This window comes from Triturus cristatus, chromosome 3_2 (assembly GCF_964204655.1).
Source record: "Triturus cristatus chromosome 3_2, aTriCri1.1, whole genome shotgun sequence".
NCBI lineage: Eukaryota > Metazoa > Chordata > Amphibia > Caudata > Salamandridae > Triturus > Triturus cristatus.
Window position 1 is genome coordinate 874,529,573 of NC_140584.1, and position 20,813 is coordinate 874,550,385.

At 43.8% G+C, this 20,813-nt stretch overlaps 1 long non-coding RNA gene across 3 annotated transcripts; it reads left to right on the forward strand.

Moving 5' to 3' along the window:
• The first annotated feature begins 6,018 nt into the window (after nt 1-6,018).
• LOC146858359 (uncharacterized) lies at nt 6,019-20,611 on the forward strand. Of its 3 annotated transcripts, XR_014979688.1 has the most exons (4): nt 6,019-6,065; nt 6,193-6,276; nt 6,386-6,476; nt 6,650-7,209. It is a non-coding gene; the product is annotated as an uncharacterized LOC146858359 (long non-coding RNA). The 3 variants fall into 3 exon arrangements; XR_014979689.1 differs by lacking the exons at nt 6,019-6,065; nt 6,650-7,209 and adding an exon at nt 19,984-20,611 and having other exon boundaries at nt 6,114-6,276; XR_014979687.1 differs by lacking the exon at nt 6,019-6,065 and having other exon boundaries at nt 6,114-6,276.
• Nucleotides 20,612-20,813: the final 202 nt, after the last annotated feature.

Below are 20,813 nucleotides of genomic sequence, written 5' to 3' on the forward strand. Positions count from 1 at the left end.
TTCCAGTCCATCTTATTTGCCCTGTATGCCACTTCAGATTTGGCTAGCAAGTTTAGGTCTTCTCTAATAGGAACAGTCCAGTCCCAACTGGCAGGCTAGATGGTCTCCAGGCAGGACTACAAGCATCCCAGGCCGGGTTTGGCCTTGGAAGGCCTTATCGATGTAATGCAGCATGAGTCCCATGGCAGGTGAGCAGGGGACCCATATGTGGACTCTGGACATACCTGCTACATTCAGACCATGGTAATGAAACACAAAGATGAAAGGTGGAATGCTTGCAAATGGCTTTCCCACTAGTAGTTTCTCAGTGCTTTTGTGAGCTTAACCGATTTTAGAAAGATCATCTGGTCATTTACTAAGTGTTTGTGGTTTCTGTTTAAGGCGTGAGAATTACCTACATTGAGTTTTGTGCGCAAACATAACACTGGGGTGCACGATGCTTAACATTTCGGTACCCTGTGTGGCTGTTGAAAGGTATATTGTATTGTTCCACAGGTTTTTTTTCTTCTTTCCTTGTCCTGAAAAGGCCTGCAATGGTGGGCCTGAAAGGCGTCGACTTTCTGGATTTGGAGGAGTCCGATGAAGAATAATAGGATGTAACTATTTCCAGATTGTGATACACACCATTGTATTTTGAGGGCCCTTTGTTCTCTCCTGTGAGTATCTGTACTGGGCCACCTCCGATATGGACTGCTACTGACTAATAAGTATTGCATGTGCGTATAAATGACCGAGAGAGACCCCTTATCTTTTGAAGGGAATGGGGTACTTATCACACTTAAGGAGATACTATCCCTATGCTGGGACACGATGGTATAAAACTATATTCACACAACAGTCAATAATATTAAAAAAAAGGACATATTACATTTTACATTTATTGTATAAAAATGTGTATACATTTCATAAAATCAATTATACATTTGCTTGAATTTTAAAAAAAACAACAGAAAATCACTGTTTAAAACATACACGTTTTCACTCAAATACAATCAACAGCCTGTTATGAGCCCGCATAACAGAAAACAACAGAAGACAGTGCACTTTGTCATGGATTACACATCCTAGTGGGTCATTTATGTTGGACCGTGGTTAGTGATATATAAACACCGTTATATCTACTAAAGATCTACCACAGTTCTCCCTTGGATTGCGTTATTCAGATGCGTCGACGCGTTTCGATGGCAATTCTTATAAAACCATCTTTATCAAGACGAATAATAGGCTGCAGGTCCTCATCTATTATACAGGGACCTACGTGAGAGAAAGAAATTCTTTTATTAAACTCATCACAATGCTATGTTGCTGCAAGGAGCTCAGTTGCTCTATTTAGTTAATTCTCCTTGCGTGTGTGTTAATTCTATTCTTAATTGATATCCTGTTCTATTTAAGGTGTACATATCCATAAGAGTAAGAATATGCTTCACCTGTTTATCTCAATTCCCATTTGCCGATCTATGCTCCGTGTTCTCTTATTGATTCACGTAGTGGAGCGCTGTATGTTCTATTTATTTTCTGCTGTAACATAAACAACAACAACATCATAACGTTGTTTAAGGGGGATAAAGTCTCCCTCCCTGTTGGCGTAGGCAAAGCATTACCTCTAACGGTTCATGGGGCCACTTACTATATATTTTCCGGCTGGTTTTCCTGATAATTATTTCATGGAAGTGACGGGGGTCAGTAATACTCCTCCCTCTATGTTCGTCACCTGTTTATGAAAAGACATAAGTGCGCTCGTGTAAACGCCACTAAAATCTCTCTTGTATCTAATTTCTAGTTTAACCAAAAATATCAACCGTCGCTGCAAGAAGATAGTTATCGATGCTAACGCTCACCTTTTGGCCTCAATAACGGTTGGAGAGGTCGCTCAGTGGTGACAACATATGTGAAACCGACCTATTATTCTGTAAAGGCGGGCATTTGAATTAAAGAATGGACAAATTAAAGATTTTTGGCTTTTCTGAGGATCAATTTAATAGACTTATAAGTCAAAATCCTCGAAGTAGCAATACCAATGCACTTAATAATAGCAGTCATGAACAATTAATAAAAATTTTAAATGCAAAAAAGAAATTAATCCGCACTGAATTGCATGCAGAATTTTTAATTGAATATTTGAAAGCAGGGGTTATCCCAATAGGATTGCAAGTGAGGAACGAACCTGGTCTGTTCGTGGAAAACCCTAAGTTCTTAGAAACATGGACACATATAGCCAACCGCTGTAGTCGAGACTGGCTTATTCTCATTATCGAAACAGCTCAAGAAATATTGGATATTGAGAAAAAACAAATTAATGAATTAGAAGCCCATCTTAAGCAAAATACTGCCTTGGAGGAGGCAAAAAATAAATTGGAGGAACTCGAGTTGGAAGCAAAAGGGTATATGGAATATCTCACCAATAAAAAAATGAAAAAATTAAGAAAAGATGTTGATAAATATAATACAGAAGCGGTATACCCATATTTAAGCAAAGATTACTTTAACAATAAAAATGACTATAGAGGGGACAGACCTCAATATACCAGACCACTATATTCACGAGGGGGTACCAAACGAGTCACCTTCTCTGAAACGTCAGGCTCCAGTAGTGAAGAGGAACATGAGGGGGAAAGAAATGGGAGAGGAGCTCCCACATTTGAACGCGAGTCTTTTTTAGGCAGGCGCCAGAATCGGGGTCAGAGGGGACACAGAGGTTACAATCGACAGGAACCCTCGAGAAACCATCAACCTCAGATGGGACAGGAATATGTAGCCACCCGGAGCAGACAGTACTGGAGGTAGAAGAACTCCCCATTATCAACTTATCCAAGAGAGTCTTGACCAGAGATGAAATTGAAATTTTAAAGAAAGGTTTTAGCTTTGCACCTTGTGCCCCGCACAACTCATACGAACTGGAAAGCGACTTAAAGAGTTTCTTCAGAAAAATTAGGCTCAATAAATTTTTCGAAGATAAACACTATGTACCTGCACCCAATGTATCTGGTTTAAAACCAAAATCTACTTTTACTCCCAATCTGGGTCAAGTTGATAAGAACGTGGAGATATTCGAGAGAGTGGTAGAAATGGAAATTAAAAACATGAAACAGGCGGCTTCTAAGTACCACAACAACAATCTCCCTTTTGATCAGAAAAAAGCATTAAAAAACTTACAAGACTGTAATCTTATAACTATCAAACCAGCCGATAAAGGCGGAGGCGTAGTTATATTCGACACCACGGATTATGAGAAGAGGATGAGGGACCTCCTAAATGTGAGTGAACATTATCAACCCATCCGCCTCACAGCGATCAATGCTCTCAAAAGTGAGGTAGCATCACTTTTAAACCTAGGGAGAGAACAAGGATGGATATGTGAGAATGAATATAGATTCCTATTGAACTCACACCCTATGACACCTGCTATTTACGGACTCCCAAAAATTCACAAAAGTACCACTGGTCCACCCATGAGACCCATTGTCAGTAGTATGGGATCCATTTTGGAGCCCCTCAGCAGATATGTGGATCATTTTCTAAAACCAATCGTACAGAAACAGAGATCTTACCTCAAAGATACAGCACATGCCATCTCTGTATTTGAGGGTAAGGGCTTCAACAGGGGTACCCAGATTCTGGTGACCCTTGACATTGAGGCCTTGTACACAAATATCCCCCAGAATGACACCATAAAAGTTATTTCAAATATTCTAGATCACGAGGACCTAGAGGGAGCTAACAAGGAATTCATAATGTCATGCATTGAAATGGTACTGAAAAATAACATATTTTTATTCAAAGACGAGGCCTACCTCCAGATCAAAGGTACCAGCATGGGGGCTGCCTGTGCACCGAGCTCGGCATGCCTCTATGTTGGGGACTTTGAAATGAAACATGTCTATAATAAGATGGCTCAGTTTTTTTAAAACGTTGTCTGCTGGCACCGGTATATAGACGATATCATCTTTGTCTGGAACGGTGCCAGTCATGATCTAGAGCTTTTTCTTGAATGGATTAATTTGGGAGATCCGAATATGAGATTCACAGCACACCACAGTGACTCTGAGGTGGCGTTTTTGGATATAAAAATCAAGAATGTTGGTGACATTCTTCAGGTTGAATTATACTCCAAACCCACTGACAAAAACACACTTCTCCTATATGGCAGCAACCATCCGCGTTCGCAAAAGGATAACATTCCATTTGGGGAGGTTTTAAGACTCAGGCGTAACTGCACTACTATCTCTGATTTTTACTATCACTCTGAATTTCTCAAGAAAAAACTGGCAGCGAGAGGCTACCCCAGTAAGCTAATTAAACACTCCTTTAAAAGAGCGAGATTCTATAATCGCGACCACCTATTGGAGATAAATAAAGAGAAAAACAACAATAAAGCAGCAGGACGCATAGTCTTCGTCTCTCAATTCTCCAATCTCAGCAATAGGATTAAAAACATAGTCAACAAAAATTGGAAGATTTTAAATTATGGATCAGAAACCTCACTAGAAAAGCCATTGTTCTCATTCAGACGTAACAAAACATTACGTAATGCATTAGTAAGGACATATGACAACAAATCTGAATCCCAAACTACGATGAAGGGAGAGAAAGCTAAAGGCAATTATAAATGCGGCACTTGGTCCATCTGTCCCCAATGCCTTGAAGCGAAAACCCTTACCCACAACAACAAAACAATTTGGGCCAAGAGCCTATATAACTGTATGAGCAGCAACGTAGTATATTTCTTGATTTGCCCCTGCGGCCTTGGGTACGTAGGGGAAACCAGTAGGGAACTTCGTATCCGTCTGTTGGAGCACAAATCGGCAATTAAAACCAGGAAAGCCAATGCCCCTCTGACAGATCACTTTCTAGAAGCGAACCACAACTGGGATTCAATCCAGTGGTTTATTCTGGAAAAAGTAACAGTAAACAGAAGAGGGGGGGATTTGAACATCAAAAGGAAAAAGAGAGAACAATGGTTTATATGTTATCTAAATACAGTTGAGAAGGGATTGAATTCAAAAGAGGACTGGATGAGTATCATCAGCACCTAAAAGAATAGGTAGACTACATAGGGCAATAAGCATAATATTACTGGTAGAATATCTGTAGATCTCTACATGGAGCATGCTGAATAGAACCTAGTGAATCCATGTATTATATGATAAGTATTAGGTATAAAAATAAACATTATCTTTCTGTATATTCTGATCTGTATATTACAAGTCGCAAAAGCATTCTTAGTGATATGGATCCCAAAGATAAACATGCGTGTTTTTCTCATATGGAACCGATATAAATGTAAACGTAATGTGTACATTATTACCTTGCTGTTTGGATTTAGCATATGATGAGTCTACCGATTATGATGTTTCTAGCCATTTTACCACGAAGTAGAGATCATTGTAACCTCAATTCGAATGGTAGATCAATAGTCGCTAATATCGTGGCAATCATGTATGTCTTAAAAATGTGCAAAATATTTTTGGGAGATTTTGATGGGATTTGATGTAATTCAAGGGCAGCAAGAAGTTATGCATGCTAGATTAATGTGGGAACCTATTAGTCTTTCCTTGACGCAAAATGCCCTCATTGTATTCTTACAATTATGTATCCCCGTTAAATGGTGAATTTTCTGATTTATATGCAGTCGCGCAACATAAAAAAAAGGAAATTATATCACAGTATGTTTGAATTATACCTAAACAAATATGTTGATTTGTGAATATGGAAATAATGCGCTAGACAATGTTAAATAACGTGTATGACCAAACATAGACGTGGCTGTTATATCACACAGAATGCCAATACTATGACTCCATTAATGGGATTTCTCTGGCTTATGGGTCACAAGGGAATAATACAATGTTATTAAGATATTCTTCCCACAAACCTTGCGTTTGATAGATTTAGCAATAAAGATATCTTTTACAAAAAAAAGCTCCACACGTAATATCAGCACACGTGGGTTAGTGATCACGTGCCAAATTAAACCAATCAGGGTCCATGTTTGTACGAACAAAGGACTAGGGGAGAGAGCACAGGAGCACTTCCGCATTCGAAGCCGATGTTATTGAGGCCAAAAGGTGAGCGTTAGCATCGATAACTATCTTCTTGCAGCGACGGTTGATATTTTTGGTTAAACTAGAAATTAGATACAAGAGAGATTTTAGTGGCGTTTACACGAGCGCACTTATGTCTTTTCATAAACAGGTGACGAACATAGAGGGAGGAGTATTACTGACCCCCGTCACTTCCATGAAATAATTATCAGGAAAACCAGCCGGAAAATATATAGTAAGTGGCCCCATGAACCGTTAGAGGTAATGCTTTGCCTACGCCAACAGGGAGGGAGACTTTATCCCCCTTAAACAACGTTATGATGTTGTTGTTGTTTATGTTACAGCATAAAATAAATAGAACATACAGCGCTCCACTACGTGAATCAATAAGAGAACACGGAGCATAGATCGGCAAATGGGAATTGAGATAAACAGGTAAAGCATATTCTTACTCTTATGGATATGTACACCTTAAATAGAACAGGATATCAATTAAGAATAGAATTAACACACACACAAGGAGAATTAACTAAATAGAGCAACTGAGCTCCTTGCAGCAACATAGCATTGTGATGAGTTTAATAAAAGAATTTATTTCTCTCACGTAGGTCCCTGTATAATAGATGAGGACCTGCAGCCTATTATTCGTCTTGATAAAGATGGTTTTATAAGAATTGCCATCGAAACGCGTCGACGCATCTGAATAACGCAATCCAAGGGAGAACTGTGGTTGATCTTTAGTAGATATAACGGTGTTTATATATCACTAACCACGGTCCAACATAAATGACCCACTAGGATGTGTAATCCATGACAAAGTGCACTGTCTTCTGTTGTTTTCTGTTATGCGGGCTCATAACAGGCTGTTGATTGTATTTGAGTGAAAACGTGTATGTTTTAAACAGTGATTTTCTGTTGTTTTTTTTAAAATTCAAGCAAATGTATAATTGATTTTATGAAATGTATACACATTTTTATACAATAAATGTAATATGTCCTTTTTTTGAATATTATTGACTGTTGTGTGAATATAGTTTTATACCATTGTGTCCCAGCATAGGGATAGTATCTCCTTAAGTGTAATAAGTATTGCAGCCATATTAATGAATAGTTTGGAAGAGAGATTAAGTACATTTATATGTTTTTGATATGTGTTGTACTATGTTATTGTAGGATGTGTGAAATAAAAGGTTTTGTTTTGTAAACGTACCATTTGTTTGTTTGTCTGATAAAATACACCTGGTACTTGAAGATGGCCTTTGCTTGTGATTGAAGTCATATAAATTAATTGTGTTTTGTATAGTGACATACAGTACTAGAGATTAATATTTTTACTAGCAGAGTCACGATTCTATCCGTTCCCACATATTACCATTTTGTACATGCCATACCTTATGCCCAGGTTAACGTGGGATTAATAGGGCAAACGCCTAGATTTTTGAGCATGTCAATGTGGTGCAGCATGAGCCCCAGGGGCACAGTGGCGTTGGAACCCATATAGGAACTCTGGACATACCTGCTTCATTCAGACCATGGTAATGAAACACAAAGATGAAGGGCAGAATACTTGCAAAAGTCTTGGCCCCTGGCAGGCGCTCATTACCTTTTCGTGCCCATTGGTTTTTGCTTACTGTGCTACTCCAGTCAGGGATTAGCCATATGCAAATAATACTTGGTCTTACTCTAGTAAGAACGATCAAGCCCTACCTCCTAGGCCAGATCCAGTCTAGATGATAAAACAAGCAACCCCAATCTAGTTTAAGGGCAGTTGGACGTTATAGGTGAGGTGCAGCATGAGTTATGTGTCACAGAAAGCATGGGATTCACGTCTGGGTAAATGCATTGCACTTTTGTAAAATATAATGTGTGCAATTTGCTTGAATTTGTAGAAGTGTCCACATTTGTGTGCATTTGTTCTCAGATAGCTTCATAGCATCAAATGCCCACTTCTTTCTTGGTATTGTGTGATTTAGTTAAGAGCATGTATTCTGGAATCTCTTTTAATATCTCCCATTGGTGGTCTACTCACAGACAACAGCATCAGGTTTCTACAATATTCTGATGATACACATCTCTGCTAGAAAGTCTCCTAGGCTTCAGACATCCAATGCCTCAATTACTGCCTGCACATCATCCAGACCTGGACGTCCAGTGTCTAGCTGAAGCTCATCCCAACCAAGAAAGGATTTCTCTATTATTTGCCAAGAACCTCAAACAGGATATAGTACAAATCTGACTCAGTTACATGAACCTTGACACTTTGAACCCCAACTCTCGCTGAATGCCAAATCACTTGGATTCATCCTGGACACCAACCTCTCCCTCCAGGAACACATTGCCAAAAAACAAAGACTGATACCAGCCTCTCTCCTAAAGAAAGTCAAACTGTTTCTTCCAGAAAGCTACCTCAGAACTTCTGTTCAAGCCCTTGTGCTCTTGCATCTGGTTGGTGGTAATGTCCTACTCCATGGCCCCTCAGACTCCACACTGGCACCCCTTAGGGCATCCTACATGACGCAGCATGCTCATCTATGGCCTGAAGAAATGTGATCACATCAGCCACCCTCATGAAACTCCAGTGGCTCCCCTTGCCGGTCTGCACCATCTTCAAAACCTGCTGCATCATTTACAATGCCATCACAACCAGCACCCCAGTTTATATTGCAGACAGGTTCACCCTCTCTGGTGGTTCTCTGCACACTCTGGATGCCGACGGACTATTTGCGTTAATGAAGGCATTATGCCAAGACCTACTGTAAGGAATTAATCCTTACCCTATCCAGGAACCATCCATACCAAGAAGCCTATTCACCACGCCCTGAGGAAGCCCCAGGCCGGATGCCCATGTAAAAGGGGTGAAACACGTGTTGGCTGTCACTCCACTTGTTCCTCTGTGACTCTAAGCTGTGCAAACGAGTCAAACAAAAACCACCAAAAAAATCAGCAATTAAACAACTTCAACCTGTATAACTTGCCTTGGAATTTACTCCAGAAAAATAAAATACTTAAAGCCTGTCCAGACATTCATTTGGAACCACTTTTCGGAACTAGGGGGTTAGGGGTCTCCCCCTGTCACGGACAAGTATCATCACCACTATTTGCTCCATTAAAACGGCTAGTAAGGGTTTGGGACTGACTACCCGTCTGTTTTCTACAGTTCTCTGCACACTCGCAGCCAGGACTCTATCATACTGCAGACTAAAATGGGTAAAAAAGAAATTAGGTCTTTTCCATCTATGCACCGGGGATCCGGAACAACATCCCTGCATCCATCAGGACCGCCACAGCGCAGCTCGAATTTAGGAAAGAGTTGAAGACTCACCTCTTTAAAGAACAGTACATCACAATGCATTAGCAGTCCACACCTGGACTCCCTTCCTTTTCGCCGACTTTGTGCTCGCCTTTGACCACAAACGGCGCTCTGCCTGGCTAGGTTTGTGCTATAATAAAACTATGTATATGCATACATATTTTCAGTGACAACTGACCTACTGGCCCAAAGTAGAAACCACAATTGAAGTCAGAATGTTTTTAAAATGTGCTCCCAGGCCCCTCCAGTACTTTTCTTGCAAGTATTTGAACTTCCCACAGAGCTAGATGGCTAGGGATTAGGAATAACCAGCAGTAGCAACTGCTAGCTCTTGCCTTGTCTTTGGTCATCACCAATTTTCAACCATTCCTTACAAGAAGAAAGGGTGCAATTTTCTCTCAAAGCCATGAGGGGATTGTAATTGGGGAGGGGCTTAATTTGTACGGACTAGAAAATGATTAGCCCTAACAAAACGAGCAACATTGAAAAGAATGAATTTTACAACACGGCAAAGAGAGATTGTATTTTCAACGAAGAGTAGGGTCTATATTTATAACAATACGACTAAAAAGAGAAATACCAGGAAGATATGAGAGCCAAAGGTGTCTAAAAACAATGAAAAACCATACCAAGGGGCGTAATATTAAGCCCTTGCTCTGCCAGCGTGTCACTTTGTGTGACGCTCTGGCGGGGCAAACCACCAAATCATATGTATGAGGCCCCACAAAGCCACTTTGTGTGGCTTTGAATGGCCTTATAGATATGGAGTAAGGCGAAGCAGCATAAATCAATACGTTGCCTTACTCTGCGCTAAGGAGGCATTCTATGTGCATTGGGGTGGGTGTTTCCATGCAACACCCATGGATTCTGATGCTTCCCTAGATTTACAAGACAATGTAAACTTGGAGATTCACCAAAACCATATGCCTCGCCAACGGAGGTGCAAAAAGGAGAAATAACGTTTTTTCCTCTCTTTTTCCTCATTCTGCAGCACACAAAGAAACAGGAAAAGCCTCCCAGGATTGTATCGGTGCATAGGACGGTACCTCTTCCTGCACAAAAAAAATCCTGCATGCAATGCAGTGCAAGGGTGCCTGCATTGGTACTAGGCTGCCGATACAGCACCAGTGCAGGGTGAAAGGACAGGACTGCTCCATATCTCGTAGATAGGGTGCATTCCTGCCTTATCACTTTGATGCAGGTTAGTGCATCAAGGTGACTTGCTGTGCTGCCCTGCCCCAAATCGCCATAATATTCCCCTAAGTACCTGGGGCCATATCATAAACAGCTGCATTGTTTCAGCGCAGAGCTGAGCTCCTGGTTTTTGTTTTTCATCATCATCATCATTTCATCTTTATTTCGGTCACTAGGACCATAAAAGAATACAACATATCAATAAAAATATGCACAGAAAAAAAAGATAAAACAGACATAAATCAGTTAAAAATGACCGTAGAACAGTTAGACTAAAATCTTCAAGAAAATTCATTCAACTGTATTAACTTAATACAATGAGTACGGGTAATCCACATTGATGTTAGGAATTTTGCAACAGCAAATACAATTGGGGCAGATAGATCTGTTTTCAATATTCTGAAAGCTGGCAAATACTGCCTAAAGGCCAGATTTCTAAGGAGTGGGCGAAGCCAATAGTTCCTTGCTCTTTGGTAGGCTGGGCAAAAGAATATAATATGCAAATCAGTCTCTCGCGAGTATGTGCAAGCGGGGCATTGGACTGTAGAGAGGGAATTTTTCCAGTGAACTGTGTGCACCCTGAGAGGGAGAGTACTATAACGCCATTGCATATATAACTTCCTTGTTAGTGGGGGGCCCATATCATCGAATATAAGCTCTATATGGTATGAGTCTTTAAAGCCCAAGAAGTATTCGGTTAGAGACCCCTCCCTTGCACTCGTAATTGCAACGCGTAAATTATGCTCATAATAAACCTTGGCAATAGATTTACGTGAAAACCTGGGACATGCAATCCCTGGGTCGGACGACAATTGCGGTCTACCTAATAACTCGCAAGTTTGCTTAATATATCTTAGCCATGGGATTTGTGCAATTTTTGAGAAACGCAAAATCTCAAGCAGCTCAGCTCTATAGTTAGCAAGTTCCGGGGAGCTCCATATTTTACACCAAAAAGTTAGGGGTTTGAGACCCAACTCCTCTGAAATCGGCCTTAGGCCCAGATCTAATCTGAGTGGGAGAAGAGGGGTACCAATCGGTAAAGCTGCCAGTTGCCTTAAAAAATTGTTCTCCGTGACCTGGATCTTCTGGACGGCAGTATGCCCCCAGATTTCAGCTCCATAAGTCACTGCCGCTCTTGCCTGGGTTTTATAAATTTGGAGACGGGGACCAAATGGCTTATAGGTCAGTCCTTTTGTCATCCTGGCGATGCCACCCACCAGCTGAGTCAGTTTCAAATTTGCCTTAGTTTTATGTGAATCCCACGTCATGGACTGGTTAATTGTTACCCCCAGATATTCAAATGTGTTAACCCTCTCTAATCTGGAGGACCCTATAGAGGGATTTGCGCGTGCTAGGGTAGGCGGGTTGAAGATCATGTACTTCGTTTTTACAGCATTAATCTCCAATCCGTGGCTCGCACAAAAACTCGCAAACCCATCCAGCACCCGTTGTAAGCCCATGGGGGTTTTGGAAAGCAGCAGGGTATCATCTGCAAACATAATAGCAGGAAGCCTGCTGCCATCCAGCTTGGGGGCATCGATGTTACTCAGCTCATTAAGATGGTTGATGACCCCGTTGACAAAGAGGCAGAAAAGTGTCGGGGCAAGCACGCATCCCTGCCTAACCCCCCTGTCAACGGGGAATGGATCCGAAAGGGTGCCTCCTCTTCCACATCTCACCCTAGCAAAGTTTCCCTGATGTCATCTTTTCAGGATTGATAGAATATCTGGGGGAACCTCGAGGTCCTCTAGGACAGCCCATAATTTGACCCTGGGCACTAAATCGAAGGCAGCTCGCAAATCCACGAACACCGTGTATAAGCTGCCGCCCTCGATCAAGGCAGACTTCCAGTATAGAAGGTTCAAACGGAAGATTTGATCGATAGTAGAAATACCTCTTCTGAACCCAGCTTGATATGGACTCATGATCGCAAGTTCTTCAATCCAGTCTTGCAGGCGATTTAACATGAGTCTACCAAAAATCTTCTGTGGCACGTCAATGAGGCTGATAGGTCTGTAGTTGGCTGGGAGCAGAGGCGAACCCTTTTTAAATATTGGGACGATCTCTGTGCCCAGCCAAGTATCAGGCATAACCATGCCTCCCAGGATGGCATTAAAGAAAATCAAAAGATAGGGTGCCCAGACGCCCGGTTCTTGCTTAAATAAGTCGCCCGGTAAACCGTCCAAGCCTGGTGCCTTTCCTGATGCCAATCCGGCAAGTGCCGCTCGGACCTCCTTTAGTGTAAACGGCACCCCTTTCCCAGCACAAATAGGCCACTGGGACGGGGTTGACCCGTCACCCTCTGGTAACTTATAAAGGGACTGAAAATGGTCTTGCCATGCCTTAGCTGAGATGTTAGGCTCTATGGCAGAAGCCAACTCATCAGAGCCTGTGTTGACACAGCGCCAAAACTTGCGCGAATCCCCAGAAGCCAGGCAGGTAGTAAGTGTTACCCATCTTTGATGCTCCCATTCTCTTTTAGCGTTGGAAATCAAGATCTTATAAGCTGATCTCCTTGCCCTTATTTCCACGCTTCCCTTTCCCGCTTTGATCGAAGTCATGAAATCGGTTTTTGCCTTGCGACAGGCACTGTTATACCAGAGGGGGCCAGCAATACATCCGTTAACCCTTTTTGATCTATTAGTTAGAAATTCGGAGACCAATTTGGAAAGATCTGCATGTAGCTGCCCCAGTTGAGTATATGCACCCTGAGTGGTGCCTATCACCACGGATTTCTGAACCTTTTCAAGTATGGGAATTACCCGCGCATATAACTTGGGTATCTTCTCCGGATAGGAAGCTATTTTCTCCCATCTCACTCTGCGTCTGTTGGTCTCAAGGACTAGGCCCTCATCTGAAGCCACCCTTTGTTTCCCCCTGGCCTCCAGCCCAGGATGATCGTATGCTAATTCCAGAGCATTATGGTCACTGTCTTCCCTGACTGTCACCCAAAAATCTCTAATATGTGAACAGGAGGTCAATGGGATCAAGACGTAATCAAGTCTTGACTCCCTGCCCGCTCTGTTAAAGGTGTAGCTTGCCGGAATGTCCGAATTGAACCTTCCGTTGCAAGCCCGGAGACCATATTTCAAGGTTAAGGAGGTGATTTGTAGGGCCAAAGGGGACCATGATCTTGGGGCCGGCACCTGCGGGGGCGGTATAGACCACATCAGGTCCTCCTCCTGAGCCATACCTTCCAGAATACCTGAAAGGGGCTCAAAGTGGCAATTAAAATCGCCTCCAATTAAAAAAGGGATGCCATCTGGGATTTCGTTGAGGACGAACGCAAGCTCCTCAATGGTACGCGACTCCTGTGTGGGATTAACTGGCCTTGAATAAACATTTAACAACAGGAGACTCTGCGAGTTTGGCCATTCCAACAGTACAACTAAGATGTCCTCCGTGTTCGATGAAAGGACAGCAGCCCTACATCCCAAGTCGCTTGCCACCCAAATTGCAAGGCCTCCTGAGGGGCGCCCTCTTCCTCCCCATGTTGCATGTGTGGAAAATGTTGCGAAGCCTGTACGAGTAACGTCTTCTCTTGCCCAAGTCTCCTGGAACAGGCATATATCCTTGTCCTCTATAAAGGAACTCCAGGACGGGTTGCTCAATTTATTAGCTAAGCCCGCCATGTTCCAGGATAAGATCTTGAGCGAGGGAAGGTTACTTATCTCATTTTGAGGGTTTGGGGGGGCACCCACGCCTGAGTGCGACGCCCATGTTGAATTAGGATTAAAGCTATCTACTTGGAGAGCCGTCACCTTGGGCATATCATATAAGGGACTAATGGTCTCTGCACCACACTCTCCATTAACTTGTCTATACTCAGGGTGCTCCGTCAGTGAGGGGATGCCTGATCGTTTATTAAGTGTTTTGATCTGGTTTTGAGTCTGGACCATTCCACCCCCTTTCACACTCGGTCAATCCACCATATCTAGAGTGCTATACCTATTGTAGGTGGGAGGATAGTCAGAGCGGAAAAAAACAAAAGTGGGGTGGTCCCTTCTTTCCCATGGTACCCCTCTGGCGCCTCTCCTACCCACTAAATCCCACCCTTCCTCTTCAAGCTTGTTGATGGTAAGCGGATAGAAAAATGAAAGGGGAAGGGATTGGATAGAAGACCCCGGGGCGTTGTGAGGCCAGCTACATATGTGTGAGACTGTGCGAGGGTCCCTAAAATTAATCAGTACACAGTCTCCTTGGATAGTTTTTCTGGTGTTTCCCAACCACGGAACTCTCCTCACCATGCGGACCTCACTATGTATGCCTTCGGGAAGGGGCCTATTAATGGAGAGCCAGTGGATTACCTTATTTTTTAGAGCTTCCATAGGTTCTCTATTAGATGATTTTAATTCCGGAATGCCAGCTAAAATGACTGTATACGGGATTGCCTCCGGGGGTAAATTGACCGTCCTGTGTTTTGTGCCGTTGCCCTGGGCCCGTGATGGAGATGCCACTGTCCTCTCTTGAGAACTAGTATTTACTGTACGGGATGGAGCCTGTTGGTTTAGGGTTTCTGGGACGGATAAACTAGGGCGGTGTATTTGTATGGACTTTGATGGGGGGCAACCTTCCTTATCTGAAGGTACAAGTGTAGGGTTCGTGCAATGGCTAACTATTCTTGGAGCATCCACTAATTGGTCAATTCCCTTTTGGAGGTTCGCTAAACATATTTCTATCTTTGCAAGGCGGTCTTCAAGGGGATTAAACATTTTCCTCATAAGAGAATTGATATCCGAGAGAGTAAGGATCTCCTGTCGTGGTGTAACATTGTGGCTAGAGGGTGACAGGACCGGAGTCTGGGAGCGGGGAGCCCTTTTTGTTGTTAAAGGTGAATCTGGCCCCTTGTGGGCTACACCATGTTGGTTATCTTCTCCCGTCCGGCTATGCTTTACAATCTTGGGCTTTCGGCCCCCTGTGGCTTGCACCTTTCTTTTTCTTTTAAGGATTGCTCCTTCCCGGTCCCCCTTTGTTGAGCGCGCAGTTGAGTGAGCCCTATCAATAGTGGAGACCTTAGCGGGGATGGTTGCTTTAGAAATATTTTGGGGTGGGGGGAGCCTAGGTAGTGGAAAAGGTAATATGCTGAGCTCTAAAGGGGCAGAAATATCGCAATCTATGATTGATGTGGTCGAGCTATTTGAATCAGGTGAAACAGGCATATCAATTTTCCCCCCGCATCTGCTATAATGCATTCCGGCATTTGTACTGGGGAGATAGCCTGTGCAAGGGGTCCCAGTGAGGATCTCCTGATCCAGTCGATTTCTTGTGATATGCGCCTTTCTAGGGTGGTTATTTCATTGATCAACAGCGATCCAGCCTTAGCAAAGTACATGTCCAAGGTACCTGTTGCCGTCCCAGCGGCCAGCGCGGATCTACTCCGTGTTTCTCTGGCGGTCATGGTCCAAAGTTCCAGTCCTCAGTTCGATGATTGGCAAGTGCTTTTTGAGCAGGAGGAATGGCCCTGGCCCTGACTCTCCCTTACTCGAACGGCCTCAAACGGCCTGCTCTTTGCCCGGTCTTCGCCCCGGTTTGCGTCCCGTGCGCGTCCCGCTAGCGCAAGACTGGGCGTACCTAAATCAGTCAGAGGGCGGGGTCAGGAAGAGGACTCAGGTGCAGTAGATGAGCAGGGCGCAAAGCGCGCTGGTCCTCGCAGTCCCAACGAAGTTATTCCCCCAGAGATACACTCGCTCCTGATTTTTGGCCAGTCAGCTCCTCAAGGACGATGTCAGCAGCAGCAGAGAAGTGGCAGGTAATGTCCCAGCCTACGAGCGGCTCCCGCGAAGCGGGGGCCGCGAGGCGTTAAGTGCCTTGTGAGGGAGGGGTCGGGAAGAGGACTCAGGTGCAGTAGATGAGCAGGGCGCAAAGCGCGCTGGTCCTCGCAGTCCCAACGAAGTTATTCCCCCAGAGATACACTCGCTCCTGCTTTTTGGCCGGTCAGCTCCTCAAGGACGATGTCAGCAGCAGCAGAGAAGTGGCAGGTAATGTCCCAGCCTACGAGCGGCTCCCACGAAGCGGGGGCCGCGAGGCGTTAAGTGCCTTGTGAGGGAGGGGTCGGGAAGAAGACTCAGGTGCAGTAGATGAGCAGGGCGCAAAGCGCGCTGGTCCTCGCAGTCCCAACAAAGTTATTCCCCCAGAGATACACTCGCTCCTGATTTTTGGCTGGTCAGCTCCTCAAGGACGATGTCAGCAGCAGCAGAGAAGTGGCAGGTAATGTCCCAGCCTACGAGCGGCTCCCGCGAAGCGGGGGCCGCGAGGCGTTAAGTGCCTTGTGAGGGAGGGGTCGGGAAGAGGACTCAGGTGCAGTAGATGAGCAGGGCGCAAAGCGCGTTGGTCCTCGCAGTCCCAACAAAGTTATTCCCCCAGAGATACACTCGCTCCTGATTTTTGGCCGGTCAGCTCCTCAAGGACGATGTCAGCAGCAGCAGAGAAGTGGCAGGTAATGTCCCAGCCTACGAGCGGCTCCCGCGAAGCGGGGGCCGCGAGGCGTTAAGTGCCTTGTGAGGGAGGGGTCGGGAAGAGGACTCAGGTGCAGTAGATGAGCAGGGCGCAAAGCGCGCTGGTCCTCGCAGTCCCAACGAAGTTATTCCCCCAGAGATACACTCGCTCCTGATTTTTGGCCGGTCAGCTCCTCAAGGACGATGTCAGCAGCAGCAGAGAAGTGGCAGGTAATGTCCCAGCCTACGGAGCTGCTAATCTTTGGCCTTTAATCTTCTCTAGCACCGCGAGTGCCCGGAAGCGAAAACACACCCGGACCACCCCCTGTACCTGCCTGTCAAACGGGCAGTGTGGTGGTGGGGAGCCATTGCAGTTTTTAAAGTGCATGAACAAAATCCTAAATCCTTCCTTCATGTGTTAATTGCGGCCAGCACAAATCGGAAACAATGAGCAGTCAGTGAGTCTCTTTGTTTTCTATCTGTGCTGCCTGCAGCGCATGCATTAACTCAGGAATGTGTGCAATTTAGAAACTGCAGCACAACTGCAAGAAATCAGCCTGCCATCTGACTCTGACCAGCGGCACTGTTCACATAACTGCACTTCAAGTGCAATCAATAACCATTTAAAAATGCAGAATGAAACGCGTGTCTTCCTAATTTTACCCGCTAGAGGGAGCGCGAAGATCAAATAAACTATCTAACTGCAGCCTTCATGCTCCCGCACCCGGGCCTGTCAGGTTTCTTAGAGAGTGAATGCAAAACCAGAGTGAATGCCATGGCCATACTGTAATTATAACTTATTTTCATAGGATGCATCCATCCAAAAATCTCACAGCTTTACAGCGATATTTAAACACACTCTAGGCAAACTAAAATGAAAACGTTGTAGAAAAGGAAAAATGAAAAAGTATATAATTGGGCAGACTAAAGTCAAAGGGCCCCGGTTTGCCGTGCTCTTGCACCACGCAAGGTGGTACAAGACCAACACAAACCTAAAGTCATATTTTTGAAGCATCGCAAAGCCACTTTGCGTGCCTTAGAATGGCTTCAAAAATATACGCAAATAGCTGTGTTGCATTAGTCTGCGCAAGTGAGATGTTCCATGGGCGTTGTGGGAGTGTTCCCAACCAGCACCCATGGTTTTTGTCGCATTCCCAAACCTGGGAACGTGCCAAAAAGATACACCTCCCCAGGTGAGGCGTAACAGGGAGAAATATTTTAATTTACCCTCGCTTTTTCCTCTTTCTATGTGTGCTGCATTCTGCAGCACTCATAGAATGAGGAAAATGCCTCTAAGGATTGTTTTGTGCAGGATGGTGCCCTTTCCTCCACAAAATAAATGCTGGTTACAACACAGGCACCCTTGCACCATGATGCAAGAGTGCTTGTGTTGGCGCTAGGGTGCCAAAATGGCGCCAGTGCAAGGGGAAAGGACAAGAATGCACCTTATTGGATAAATACTGCATATTCCTGCCCTTTTCCTGTGATGCATGTCAGAGCAGCAAGGTGATTTGCTGCACTGCCCTGCGCCACCAGGGTCATACATGTGACCCAGACTGCAAACAGCACAGTTCCAAAGAGGCTCCTTGTCACCTGTGACACCTTTTGCCAGCCCTGGCATTTCAGTCAAGAGCACACTGCATTCTGGGATTTGTTTCACTTTTAGAATTGTCAACATAAGCTCAAAGAATCCATCATGCAAAGTGGTGTTGGCTATGAAGCAAGAACTGGCTAAAGATGCAACACATGACATGGAGTACCATGGAAGCCATGTCGCTTAATGATGGGCCAAAATGTCCGGAAAATAAAATTGATTGATAGCCTACCAAGGAACAGCCCCCCTCCCCATGTAACAAGTTACTCCATATTTTGAGTGACACCTTTAGCTGTGGCCGCAAAACGACACTTTTTAATCCAACAATATATTGCCTTCTGGGATTTACAGGTTTCCTTTTAACATTGTAAGTAAGGACTCAAAAATCCTAACTTTCAAAGTGCTGTTGAATTGAATCATGAACTTGGGTCACTTGGCAGATGCCGACTCCCAACTAAAATCTATGCCCTGCCTCCTTACTTTCAAGAAGAATTTGAAAACTACCGCCTTCTAGAAGGAATGTGACCGCCACACGATCTTCAGGGATCATGTCTGCAAACCAGACATGGGATCTCCCAAGAAGTCCTAAGGCACCACTCATAGCAACTACTTTCTCAATTCCTCCCCCTGTAACACTTTAATTAATACCTCGCACAGCAATACCTCCCGATAAAACATAGTGACCCATTCCATTATCGTTTCTACTCCCACGTCCGCACATTTCTCTCGTAATCAGTCACCTCAGAGCTCATACGAGACTTAAGACGCTCCATGGTGTCTCCTGCGTCCATAGGACTTGTCATTTGCTGCGTTCTCCATTTCGTTTTCCTCCCCTGCTCACAGCATTGATCAATCTCCCAGTGCCGGGGGCGTAGCCTCGTCAATAATGCTAGGGGGTGTGAGTCTGACATTTCTCAACAAACGGGGTGTACCCAACTAAAAACAATAGGGTGAGCTGGCACACTGGATGGGGGAAATGTACAGGTTTAGGGGTTTTAGTTTTAAGTTATTTGGAAAAGTAAGGGTGCTGGAGCAGAGTTTTCTGTTGAAAATCTATTGGGTTTTTTAAAGCTCTGGTTTGTCTATTGTCGAAAGGAATTAAAATTATTAATTTATAATTACTAATTATTTGTTTTATGTAAGTGTTCTAATTAACCAACAAGAAATAACAAGAGAAAACTACACGTGGGGAAGCATTTGTGTCGTTTATTAATAATGTGCATGTTTTATTAATAAATGTTGCTGAGTGCTGTTTATTTTAAAGCACGAAAACGCTTTTAAATGTCATGTACTGATGTTTTTCTTGTGTTGCAAAGGCTAGATAATTACATACACATAAGGATATTAGTGGGGTTAACACTGTTTAATCACTATGCTGTGGTAACGTTGTTTTTGTCTCTTTTAATTAAGATGATACGTTCTGGCCTAGTATAAAATGGCTGCCGTTTGCAGCCTGGGCTCGAGTGAATGATTTGTGATGAGAAGGCCTTGCTGAACATGGTCGAGAGTCATCTGACCACAGTCTTCGCCTGGTAAAAGTTTTCCGTGAGGACAGCAGCTCTGGGCGAACATCCAAGTACATCTGAGTAACCTTGGAGGACAAAGGAGCCATAATGAATGAACTTTGTGATCACAATGCTGGTTCCGAGGAAATATGAACATGAGGAGATACATTCGAAAGTTTAGTTCCGTCTTCCGTCTTTTTATTTTTGTGATTTTTCTGAGCGGAGATTTTCCAAATGTAGCGATGCTACATCCTTTCCTGCTCGCTTTGCTCAGCGGTTCAGCGGATATCGAAAACATTTTATGTTGCCTTCTATTGTTTAATTCATTATAAATATTGTTAGCTTAGAGAGGGTTTGTGGGTTGCATTTTGGATTCTGAGGCCACTTCTTTCCGAACTTGCGTTGGTGAGGATCTATGCTGTGAGGACGGCGACTCGGAAGACTTCTACTGAGAGACCTGTCCTGACCCATTCTGACATTTAGCTAGAATAGGTAATTATGAAAATAATGATTTACTCTGATTGATTTTTCTTTGACTAATTTTATATAAATTACCATTATTTGAGATACCGTGTTGGTTATTATTTCTTGTCAATTATTGAGTACTCTATTTTGATTATTGTTGTATAGATTGTTTAGATCATGACTCAGGACAGTCACAATTAGGTCTTATCGACCTCAGTGTAGATGCAGGGTGTTTGGGAGTTTTTCTTTCCACAGGTTCAGTGTTGGTAG